This window comes from Mixophyes fleayi, chromosome 8 (assembly GCF_038048845.1).
Source record: "Mixophyes fleayi isolate aMixFle1 chromosome 8, aMixFle1.hap1, whole genome shotgun sequence".
NCBI classification, from domain to species: Eukaryota; Metazoa; Chordata; class Amphibia; order Anura; family Limnodynastidae; genus Mixophyes; species Mixophyes fleayi.
Genome location: NC_134409.1, coordinates 22,799,072 through 22,810,345, shown reverse-complemented (window position 1 = coordinate 22,810,345; position 11,274 = coordinate 22,799,072).

Genomic DNA, 11,274 nt, shown 5'->3' with positions numbered 1-11,274 from the left:
CCAGTGTGGAACAGTATATTGGGGTCCTATTGCCCGTACTCAATAGGTGGTGAAGTGTCTGGGGGTGTGAGAGCACTGTGTTTGGGGGCGATTCCGTAGGTCTATAACCTGTGTGATAGGTAGTGAGAGACTGCGGGCTGAAAATCGTGTGTGACCTCATACAGCGAACACCCCAAAGTCACGGCAGCGGGGAGCATGTTCATGACAAAGGGTATGAAAAAGGTAAAGCAGCCAAAATAATTTTTACTGAAGTAATCCGCCCCACCCAAGATATTATAAGTTTGTCCCAAGAAATCATGTCTTTTCTTAAGACAAGCTATAAGCTGAGGATAGTTAGCTCGATAGAGATTTTCCACCTTTCTGGTAAGTGCTATACCCAGGTGTCTGATACAGTCGGAAGTCCAGTGAAAAGGAAAGTTTAGCTCCAGAAGCTACTAGTTTAGATGAGATATTGAGATCCAGGATATCTGTCTTAGCCGTGTTGACCTTAAAATTTGATACTATAGAGAAATTATCGAGTTCTTGGAATAAGTTGGGTAGTGATGTTAGGGGATTAGTGATGGTAAGGAGAATATCATCCACATAAAGTGCAATCTTATAAATGCTAGAAGGTAGATGTATGCCGGTGATATTAGGATTTTGTCGTATTTTCATGGGTAGAGGTTCTATGATTAATACAGATAGGAGGGGGAAGAGGGGACAACTCTGTCGGGTCCTATTTCGGATATGAAAGGATGGAGAGGACCAACCGTTCACCTGGACAGAAGCAGTTGGATTAAAGTACAAGGCAGAAACCCCTTTGAGAAAACTGTTTTTGAAACCATAGGCTGTGAAGGTTTTCATCATAAAGGGCCAGCCAACGCGGTCAAATGCCTTCTCGAGGCATTTGACATAAGGAAGGAGGGTAATTCACTTTCGTTAATATGCTAAATGAGGTCTATAGTCCGCCTGGTATTGTCTACGGCCTGCCAGCCTGGGACAAATCCAACCTGGTCAGGATGTACTAGTTAAGGGAGTAGAGTTTACTCTATTCGCGAGGACTTTGGCATATATTTTCAAATCCACGTTAAGTAAAGATATGGGGCGATAGTTACTACAAAGGGAGGGGTCTTTGCCCTCTTTCAGAAGGACCATGATCTGGGCTCGGGTTGTGGCTGGATAAAAGGGAGTCCCATCAAAGATAGAATTAAACCAGTTGGTTAACTTTGGACTGAGAATCCCTGCAAACTTCTTGTAATATTTGACAGGGGCGGAGGCTATCTTCATGCTGCGTAAGGCTGTAGTAGTTTCTTCAACTGTTATATCAGAGCTGGGGATTTGGATCTCTAAGTCAGATAGCTGCGGAAGGTGACAGGAGTGCAGATAGGCGTTTATTTTATCAACTAGATCAGGAGGTGGTGGGTCCGAGACATTCAAATTGTATAGTGAAGAGTAATATGTCTAAAATTCTTTTAGTATTGAGTTTGGATTGTATGTTAACTGCCCTTGAGAATTTTTAATAGGTGAGATCGCATTACGTGTGCGCCTCTGACGGAGTTTCTGGGCTAATAGGGAATCTACCTTGTCGCTTTTTTCGTAAAAAAAGTTGTTGGGTCCATTTAAGTGTAAGGGCTGTTTTTTTGGGATAAGACCGCGTTGAGCTGGCCCCTCACTATCGTTAGTTCCCTCAGGTATGACTGATCTAGTGAACCCTGATGTTGGGTGAGGAGGGAGAGGAGTCGGGCTTCTAACGCGGATATCTGCTCCCGTCCCTCTTTACGTCGGATGGCTGCAATACTAATAAGGCATCCACGGACTGTGGCCCTGTGTGCTTCCCAGATTGTGGACAGAGATATGTCAGGGGTCTCATTTAGGGTGAAGAATTTGGTGAGCGGCCCCGCTATTTCTAGGCATGTCGTGGGGTTAAGCAAAAGAGTGTCATCTAACCGCCAAGTTGGACTTCGTTTAGGGAGACTTACAACATCTAATTGAAGAGAAACTCCCATATGGTCTGTCCAGGTAAACGGGTGGACCCCAGCTCTGTGAAGTTTGGTAACTAATCTAACGTCTATCAGAAAATAATCTATTCGTGTGTATATGTTGTGAGGGTGAGAATAGAAAGTATATCCCCTATCAGTGCCATTAACCACCCACCAATCATCTAAGAGAGAATTCTCTTTGAGTAGTAAGGCAAATCGATTAGCCTGCCGGACGGAATGTGTTTGAGGCTGAGATGAAGGTATGGTCATTGGCGACCTATCAAGTGCATGGTCTATGATCATATTAAAATCGCCTCCCATAAGCAAGTGACCCTCGGCATGTTTATTTACACGGCTGAATAGCTTCTGAAGAAAGGGGATTTGGGCACTATTGGGGGCGTAGCAACAGACTAAGGTGACTGGAAGTTGGCCTAGTGTGCCTACTAAGATGAGAAAACGGCCATCTGGGTCTGCAATCGAGCGCACACCACCAGTGGGACAGATGGTCGCACCAGGATGGCCACCCAACAATGTTTGGATGCGGCTGAGGCAAAGAATGTCTACGAGAAGAGCTTTCCTTGGAATGTTACATGCGGTTTGGTTAAATGGGTTTCTTGGAGAAAAACTATGTCTGCGTGTGATTTTTTTTAGTGCGACCATAAGCGTAAAACGTATCTGAGTTGTGTTTAACCCCTTAACATTAACAGTTAGTAATTGAAGAGACATGTTACAAGAGAGAGTCTAGGACGTGTCGCAGAGAGGCTCCTCCAAGTCTGTGACCCCCGTGGATCGAAATCGGAACATGACTAGGCAGATGAAGAAAGGTTGTGTGAAAAACATTGGGAAAAAGGGAAGGGTAAGACATGAGGGATAGGGGAGAAGCTGAACCATCTGCAACCAGCCAAGGAGGAAAGGAAAAGGCCGGCCATGAGGTGTCCGGCCTATGGTTGCTCGACTTTGGACAGATTAGAGAGTGTTGCTACAGAGAGCAGCAACAAGAGGGTATATGGAGGAGGGGAAGAGCGGGGAGGGTTCAAACGAGAGTGGAGTTCGGGTAGTGGGTGTAGATAAGCGGGGCATCAACAATAACAGTTTAATCAGTTTATAAAACATTAACCTGTATGAAAAGACTATTATCTAGTCGAATATATAACAATAATAAGTAGTAATGAAAGTGCAACGTAAGTCTGGTGAGTTATCAGAACAGAATAATCATAGGAAATTAAACATCACCATTGCAGAATTGTCCATAAACTTGTAACAAAGGTAGAGGGCTGAACTGTGATCTCAAAGAGGCACTATCCCTCGGTGATGGTGAAAACGAGGAAGATGGGCGGATGGCAGAATCCTCTCCATGCTCCTTTTGCAGATCACATGTATAAAGATCATAGACGTGCTGCAATCATACCTGCAAAGAAAAGGGAGAAAGAGAGAAGAGACAACAGGGTGGAGATGAGACCGCATAAGGCGCCCTCAAGTGGTAAGTCACTGAGGTTCAGGATTATGTCCATTGTCTTCCGTGGGTTCACTATTCCAAGTTGGTAGAGGGAGATCAACAGTCCAGGTTTTCGGCTTCCAACCCTTGATAAGATCAGGCTGTGTCCCATTCAGCTTGTGGGAGATCCCGAGGGCCCGCGGGGACGCCGATGTAACCGGAGAGGATGCTGTGGTAGGTGGTAAGCCTAATTTTTCAAGTATTAAGGCACCTTCTGCGGGAGTCTTTGCAAAGAGAGGCCTGGATTCAGTGAAGACTTGGAGCCGGAAGGGGAAACACCAGCGGTAACGATAACCGTGTTGACAAAGAATCTTCATGGTGTCCTTCAGCTCCCGACGTTTCTGGATGGTAAGAGGAGACAGATTTGCGAATAACTGAATATTATTGCCAAGGTATTGAATGGAATCATGATTCCTCATAGCCTGTATGATTTTTTCCTTGATATGGTAATAATGCATGCGAAGAATGACATCTTTAGGCTGTTGGCCTGAAGCGGATCTAGGTCGCAATGACCTGTGTGCTCTATCCAGGAGGAGGTCTGCATCTGTAGCATCCAATAGGATGGTTTTAAAGAAGCCAAGCAGAAAGCCAGAGAGGGCTGATGCGTCCACTGTCTCAGGAATGTTTTTGAGCCGGATGTTATTCCTGTGGGCTCTATTTTCTATGTCCTCACATTTCTACGTCAGGAATGCCACATCATTGCGCAATGAGGAGAGTTCCTGTGCATTGTCTGCAAAGGATTTACAAATTTCATCCGTTTTGGTCTCCAAGGCGTTAGTGTGGTCACCCAGTTCGTTAATATCTTTGCAAAAGTCCGAGATTACTTGACGCAGCTCAGTGTGGAACGTTGTCTTAATATCCTGGACCAGGGAATTGATTAAGAGTCTCTTGGCCGAGGGGATTTCATCTTCTCCTGGTGTATCAGAACTTGGCGAGTGATCTAGCCGTCTTTGAGCCATGGGTGTCGATTGTGGCTTGGTTTGTTTTTTGTTTCTGTCAAAGAAGTTAGAGGAGTCCACTGTGGAGGTCCGTTTTGTTCTGGACGTCATCACAGGCCAGTGTAACGGATTAGCTGGATTCTGTACTATTCTTGATTAGCGCTGGTTTACCTGAGGTGCAGAGTCTAACGAATTCCCCGGTGTTCACCAAGAACCGCTGCAAGGCGGGATGGGCTTAGCTACCGGGAGACGCAGGTCGCAGTCCTCAGGCTTGCCTTTAAGAAGTAGTGTAGTGGCTGGAGTAGTAGGGGAATGCAGCGTGAAGGGAATGCGGTTCGGTACACGGTTGGCAGCAGCAATACAAATGGAGGCAAAGAGACGTCAGACAATCCGAGTCAGGGGCACTGGCAATCAGAGTGGTCAGCAAGTCGGGTCGGTACACAGGTATGGCAGAGATATCGGAATAGAGAGAGGAAGTCAACAATCCGGATCAGGGGCACAGGCAATCGGAGTGGTCAGCAAGCCGGGTCGGTACACAGGTATAGGAGATCCAGAAAGGTCAGCAAGCAGGGACTGGTACACAGGAGGTCAATTCAAAAGGCGCAGGCACAAGGAGGAACATGGGAACAGGAGCCAGGAACAGGTAAGTTGCTCTGACACCCACCAAGTGTCATAGCGAGATTTATATAGAGAGAACTATTTGAATTCCCTGCCCAGGTTTAGGGGTCATGAGACCGCCGAACCTGGAAGTGCGGTCCCCGGGTCCAACAGAGCGGCGGATGAACGAGGAAGGTAAGTTTTCGTTACAGCCAGCTATTTTCTAATTGAAGGTTAATGTTCTAGAGATAAGTTGATGCCCCTACACAAAGTAGCTAGTGCATGTGAACTGAGAGAAGTATCAGGCGTGAATGACTTGTGGTAGAGCAGTCGCCCCATGACGGCATCACCAAGCTATAAGTTGAGACCTGCAATGTACACACGTTGTATTGTAGCAGCGATATTTGGAGATTACAAATTTTATTTTATTGTGGCCTTCAAGCTTGCGGCGAGCTTAGATACTGGCTGAATGCCTATTTTTCGTTATCAGGCCACAATCACAATATGCTGAGAGAGTGGGAAGAGGGTCCCAGGGGGTCAGAAGTAACAAGTGAATTATATGAGATAAGCACAGACCATCTGCCTGAAGAGTTAGACAGTAATTTCAATTGCAGTTTTCAGGTTGGCCAGTAGAGGGTAGCGAACCTTCACACGAGTAGGAAGGCCAGCAGAGAGCTGTTTTTAACTGACGTTAACCTCTTAGTGTCTGGAGCCCTTTTGCTTCTACAGGCTGCGGTGAACTGAGACCACAGCGTTGCTAAACCCCTGCTCCACACCTGTGTGCTGGCATTGAACAGGCATACACATGCACCAAACCACAGTAAACGGTGAACACCGGCGGAGGTATCCCAGACCACTCGAGGAAAACCTGAGCTCTGCAAGGAAGACTGATCGGGGGCAGAGGTGTTAGCAGGGGGGATGTTTATACTGATGCCGCTTTCCAGATAGTGTGACAGGTAAGGGGCTGCAGTACTGTCCGGCACCTCGTTACTTTCAGCGGGAGAATCCCGCAATGAGGCGTAGGTAGGCCTTAAGATGGAAGGCACCGCGTCCTCTGGTTCCTGATGACGGAAAAGAGTTTTTGTGAACCCCGGGGGGTCCCGGAGTTGTATCGAGGCTGCTAATGCGAGTCAGGAGGGTAACTCGGTTTTTCCTGGGTATCCCAAGGTTTACGGCAATAGCAGGTCTAAATCACGTCCGCCGAAGATGGCTGTCATGCCACGCCCCTCCTGGTGAATTTTCAATGCAAAGCCCATATCTCTGGTTGATTTACAGTGCAGACCCAAGATCTCTGGTGGCTGTACAGTGCACACCCCAGATCTCTGGTGGCTATATAATGTAGACCACCACATCTCTGGTTGCTTTTCAAAGCAAATCTCCAAACTTCTGGTGGCTTCTCAATGCAGACCCCCACAGATGTGTTGATTTTACTGTGTAGATGATTGATCTCTGGTGGCTTTACAAATGCAGACCCTCACTTCCACAAATCTTTATTTTTACATTGATCACTTTCTTCAACCTTATGTTATCTTACCTAAGTGATTCTACACATTTATTAAATTTGATTGCAGATATAGAATGGAAAGATATCTATTAACCCTGAATGTACAAGCACTTTACACCAATATTCCCCACTCTAGGGGTATGAGGGCTATTGAAGATCACCTAAATTATCAGGGTGGAATCTCAGAGAGATATGGAAAATGTATCACTGATTCTATTTCCTTTATACTCACACATAAATATTTTTTATTTGACAATACTTTCTAACTTTGGGTGATGGGGACGGCCATGAGGGTCCAGGTTCACCCCCAGTTATGCCAACCTGTACATGACTCTTGAATCATGTGGGTTGAGCGCAGTCTTCTATATCTGGTACATTGATGATCTTTTTATTTTTTGGGATGGTGATAAAATATTGGCACAGGGTTTTGTCTCAGACCTTAACACAAATGAATTTAATCTGCACCTCACCCACACTTTTCACAGATCATTCATAAACTTTCTGGACCTGGCCCTGTCGGTTTAGGGCTCATCCAGTGCCTCTTCTACTTATATGAAGATAGTAGAAATTAACAAGTATTTGCATTATCACAGTGCTCATCTGAAATCATGGAAAACATATATATCGAAAGGGCAACAAATTCTTCTTAAGATCAATTTTAGAGTCAAGCAGGCTCTATTATGCAGAGATTTATTAAGCCAGGCTATCCAGTAGATCTTTTGAAAAAAGCTGTAAGGGAAGTTGATCTAATGGATAGGTCGGAATTCCTAACCACCAAGAATAAACAACAAAAGAGATTCTCATTTTCTGATAAGTCGGATACAATGTTTATTTCCAGATTTTATGTGCGTTCACGTAATTTTTAAAATATCGGAGTAAATTATTTAATCCAACAAGATACTGTTGGACTGAGTAGCCACAAAATCTTTTTGTTGTCGTTAAAAAAAAATAGGGATGTAAAAAATTTGTTAGCACCAAGTTTCTTTGGTACTAAAAAGAATGATGTTCTAAAAACACAAAAAGAGGGTAAATATGTAAATTGGCTTCCAGTAAGACCACAAGATTGGTCTACATGTGGCAATCACCCATGTTTGTCATGCAAATATATTAAAAATAGAATAAAAGAGGCGATATTCCCTTCAAATAAAAAAAGTTTTTTAATTAAAAGCTTTAAAAGTTGTGATACTAGTTATGTAATATATATGCTGTCATGTGGATGCAATATGTTGGCAGGACAACAGGACCATTAAAAAGAAGATTCACAGAACACAGGAGAAATATGCTCAATAAACTACAAACTCACAGTGTCCTAAACATTTTCAGGCTTTTCATAATAGTTACCCCAGCTCCTTGATTGTCATTGGTTAAACAAAGTCCAAGATGGGACGACAGATTTAAAAGACTATGTATTCAGGAAGCCTTTTGGATTTACCATATGGGCACTCTTTAGAATGATGGATTGAATAAAAAAAATAGATCTAAACAGTATAATATGACAACTGGGATAGACATGAGTGTGGATGAGGTTCACAATCTAATTTATACCTGATTATATAAGTTATATTCTTTCTCCACTCCCCTTTCCTCTCCCTTTACATCCTCAATGTATACTTGTGTATGGTGTGTGTGTGTGTATATGTGGATGTATATTTCACCATTTATATTCATGTATATTGTATATTATAATGGATTTAATCCTGCTATAATTTTTGGACTATTAAATAATTCTAATGATCACAACTGTATCTACGTTAAAGTTTTGTTAACCAACAAAACTTTAGGAAATCATTTTTTAGTCGATTGCAAGATCTATATCAAGTGCAGTTGATAGCTTGATTAACAATACAGACCCTGACTTTCTAATGGCTATAAAATGCAGCCCCCAAATCTCTGGTGTCTTTTCCATGCAAACCTCAGATCTCTGGAGGCTTTACAATGCAGACCCCCAAAGTTCTAGTGGTTTCTGGTGGCTATACAGTGCAGACCACAGATTTCTGGTGGCTATACAGTGCAGACACCAGATATTTCTATGCAGACCCCAGATATTTCTGGTGGCTATACAGTGCAGCCTCCAGATTTCTGGTGACTATTTAATGAAGACTGGTGGCTTTGAAACGCAGACATATCAGTCCAATGGTCCCGCACAGCCTCTCTGCAGCATGTTGGAGAGGACATAGCGCCAGCAGATTCCGTAGCTATCATAACCAGCAGACAGCGATCTGATTGGTGGATTGCAAGGAGCATTATGACTGGGTGCACTGAATATCCACCATAACATGATTGAAGCACCATAGGCTACATGCCATCTGGCAGTGTTCACAGCTGCTGTTGATTGGACTGCTATCGGGAGAATGGAGGAAGTGCAGGGATGGACAAGCACATCTCAGGATAACCGCCCTCCACACTAGTTAATGCCTTCACATCATACTTGCCAACTCTCCCTGAATGTCAGGGAGACTCCCTGAAATAGGGGTGATCTCCCTCACTCCCTGAAGAGTCTGGCATTCTCCCTGATGCTGAGCCAGTACAAGACGTGGTTGGCTTCGCCATCTGTGGCATGATGACACAGTTCAGAAATTGTGTCCTATGTCCATGTATTGAAGCCTATGGAGGTGGCCATTTTCATGGAGACCCAAGATTTAATCAAAGACTGACAGGTAAGACAACATGACTTCAGTAATGGAGACAGAAATGTAAAAGACACTTCAGTCTCTAGAGATTCATTAGCTGCTTTTCTTTAACGCGTAGTTGTCTACTCTCCCGGAATATCTGGGAGACTCACATATTTCTGGGAGACCTCCCGGGAGAGCAGGGCAATCTCCTGGTTCTCACCTCCGCAATAGATAAGTGGCGGGGGGATGGGGCTTAATGATGCAAATATTGTCAACTCAGCCCGCGCCCCTGCTGTATTTGGCCAATATTGTGACAATCGTTTAGGGGGTGAGGCCAAAATGATGTGCTTCGTCAAGCCCCGCCCCTGCACAACCACCTTCTCCGGGATCTCCCTGAAGCCAACGAGGAAAAGTTGGCAAGTATGCTTCACATACTACTGATAAAATGCTTCTTTTGCAGCTGCCCACCACAATCTGCTACCCTAGGCACCTGCCCACTAGGGCCTAACTGGATATCTGACATACACATCCCTGAGCAGTAGTAAGGTAAGGTTTCAAAACAAGCTGTTAGGGACAGATACAATGAGCCAGAGGTCCCATAGGAATCTTGTGCAATGGTTTCCTGAGCAGTAATACCAAAATTACAGTACAAGAAACATTGCTCATTTTTGCTGGCATCTCTAAGAGATGCGAACAAAATGAAGTAATGTTTCCTACCTGAACCATCCGGCGAAGAAGCATCATGGAAGGTTCCAACTTCGCTGCTAATTGAGGGGGGGTGTGGGAGTGTTGACAGTGGAATAACCAACAAGTGGCAATTAAGTGATTGGCTTGTGCTTGGTCCTTCCGCCAACACACCCCCTCCTTTACCATCCAAGATGGTTAACTAAACTGATTTGCTGGTTCTGTATGATGGAGTGAGCAAAGCCCTATGGAAAAATGGCTGCATGGAGTAGTCTCTTGGGTTGGCAGGAAGGACATCTTAGCAAATGCGTTGTGTAGCTTTATCAAAATCTTATTCCCTGCTACCCCCAAGGTTAACAGGATAAGTAGGAATAGGTTCATTTCATTGTTTTGCCTTATTTCCAACCTAAAAAAAAAAGAATGTGGTAGATGTTATGGGTTGAACATACTTCAGGTCACATGGGTATCTGTATAATATACCAACTGTCCATAGAAAATAACTCGCATGTACATTGAACAATAATAAAAATAGGTTGTCAGAAAAATGACAACCTCTTAGCGACATTAAACCGTACTCAGAATGCATCAATAGTTTTTATACATAGTAAAGTTGTAGGGTTTACAACAATATTTCATTAAAAGACACAACCTTCAACCTGACCTAGTTCATGTTGGAAATTTGCCTGATCCTGTACTCAACATTGACTGATTAATTGATAAAAAAAAAAATCTATTCACATTAAGTAGTTACCCAAAGTCAACTCAGTGAGAAAGACAGTGACATAGGTAAATATAGGGTAATTATAGAGGACAACAATGATCTCTTAAAAAGAAAGGGTCAGACTAAACCAGGGGCAGGCAACCTGCGGCTCTCCAGGTGTTTGTGAAACTACAAATACCAGCATGCCTTGCCACCTATCTGCTGGTTATCTACTGGCAAAGCATGCTGGGACTTGTAGTTTCACGAACACCTGGAGAGCCGCAGGTTGCCTACCCCTGGACTAAACAGTCTGTGGGGAAAAAAAAACATGTAGTAATAATATTATTATAGCTACTGTTATATTTAATAAAAGTATGCAAAAAGGAAGCCAATGGTTGAACTTGGTTATAGTGCATCTAGTTTTAGGACTGACACTATAGAATATCAAAGTACAGTAGATCTATATTTGTTATGTGTAACTCTCTAGAGAGATTAGTGAACTAGGTTCTGGGTAATTATAAAGTTTAGAGTCATACATTATTCCAACACCATGGACAGTAGTCCGTACATGTATAGTCCGTACAGCCTATAGTCCGTACAGTCTACGGTCCGTACAGCCTATAGTCCGTACAGTCATTAGTCCGTACAGTCTACAGTCCGTACAGTACACCCATCATGCTGGATTCTGCATCTCTGTTACCTCCTACGTAATGCATGACATCCCCTCCGCTCTCCATGCACCAGAGCAGCCTCCTCCCGTGCAGCGCTCCAGCCACTAGGAGCTCC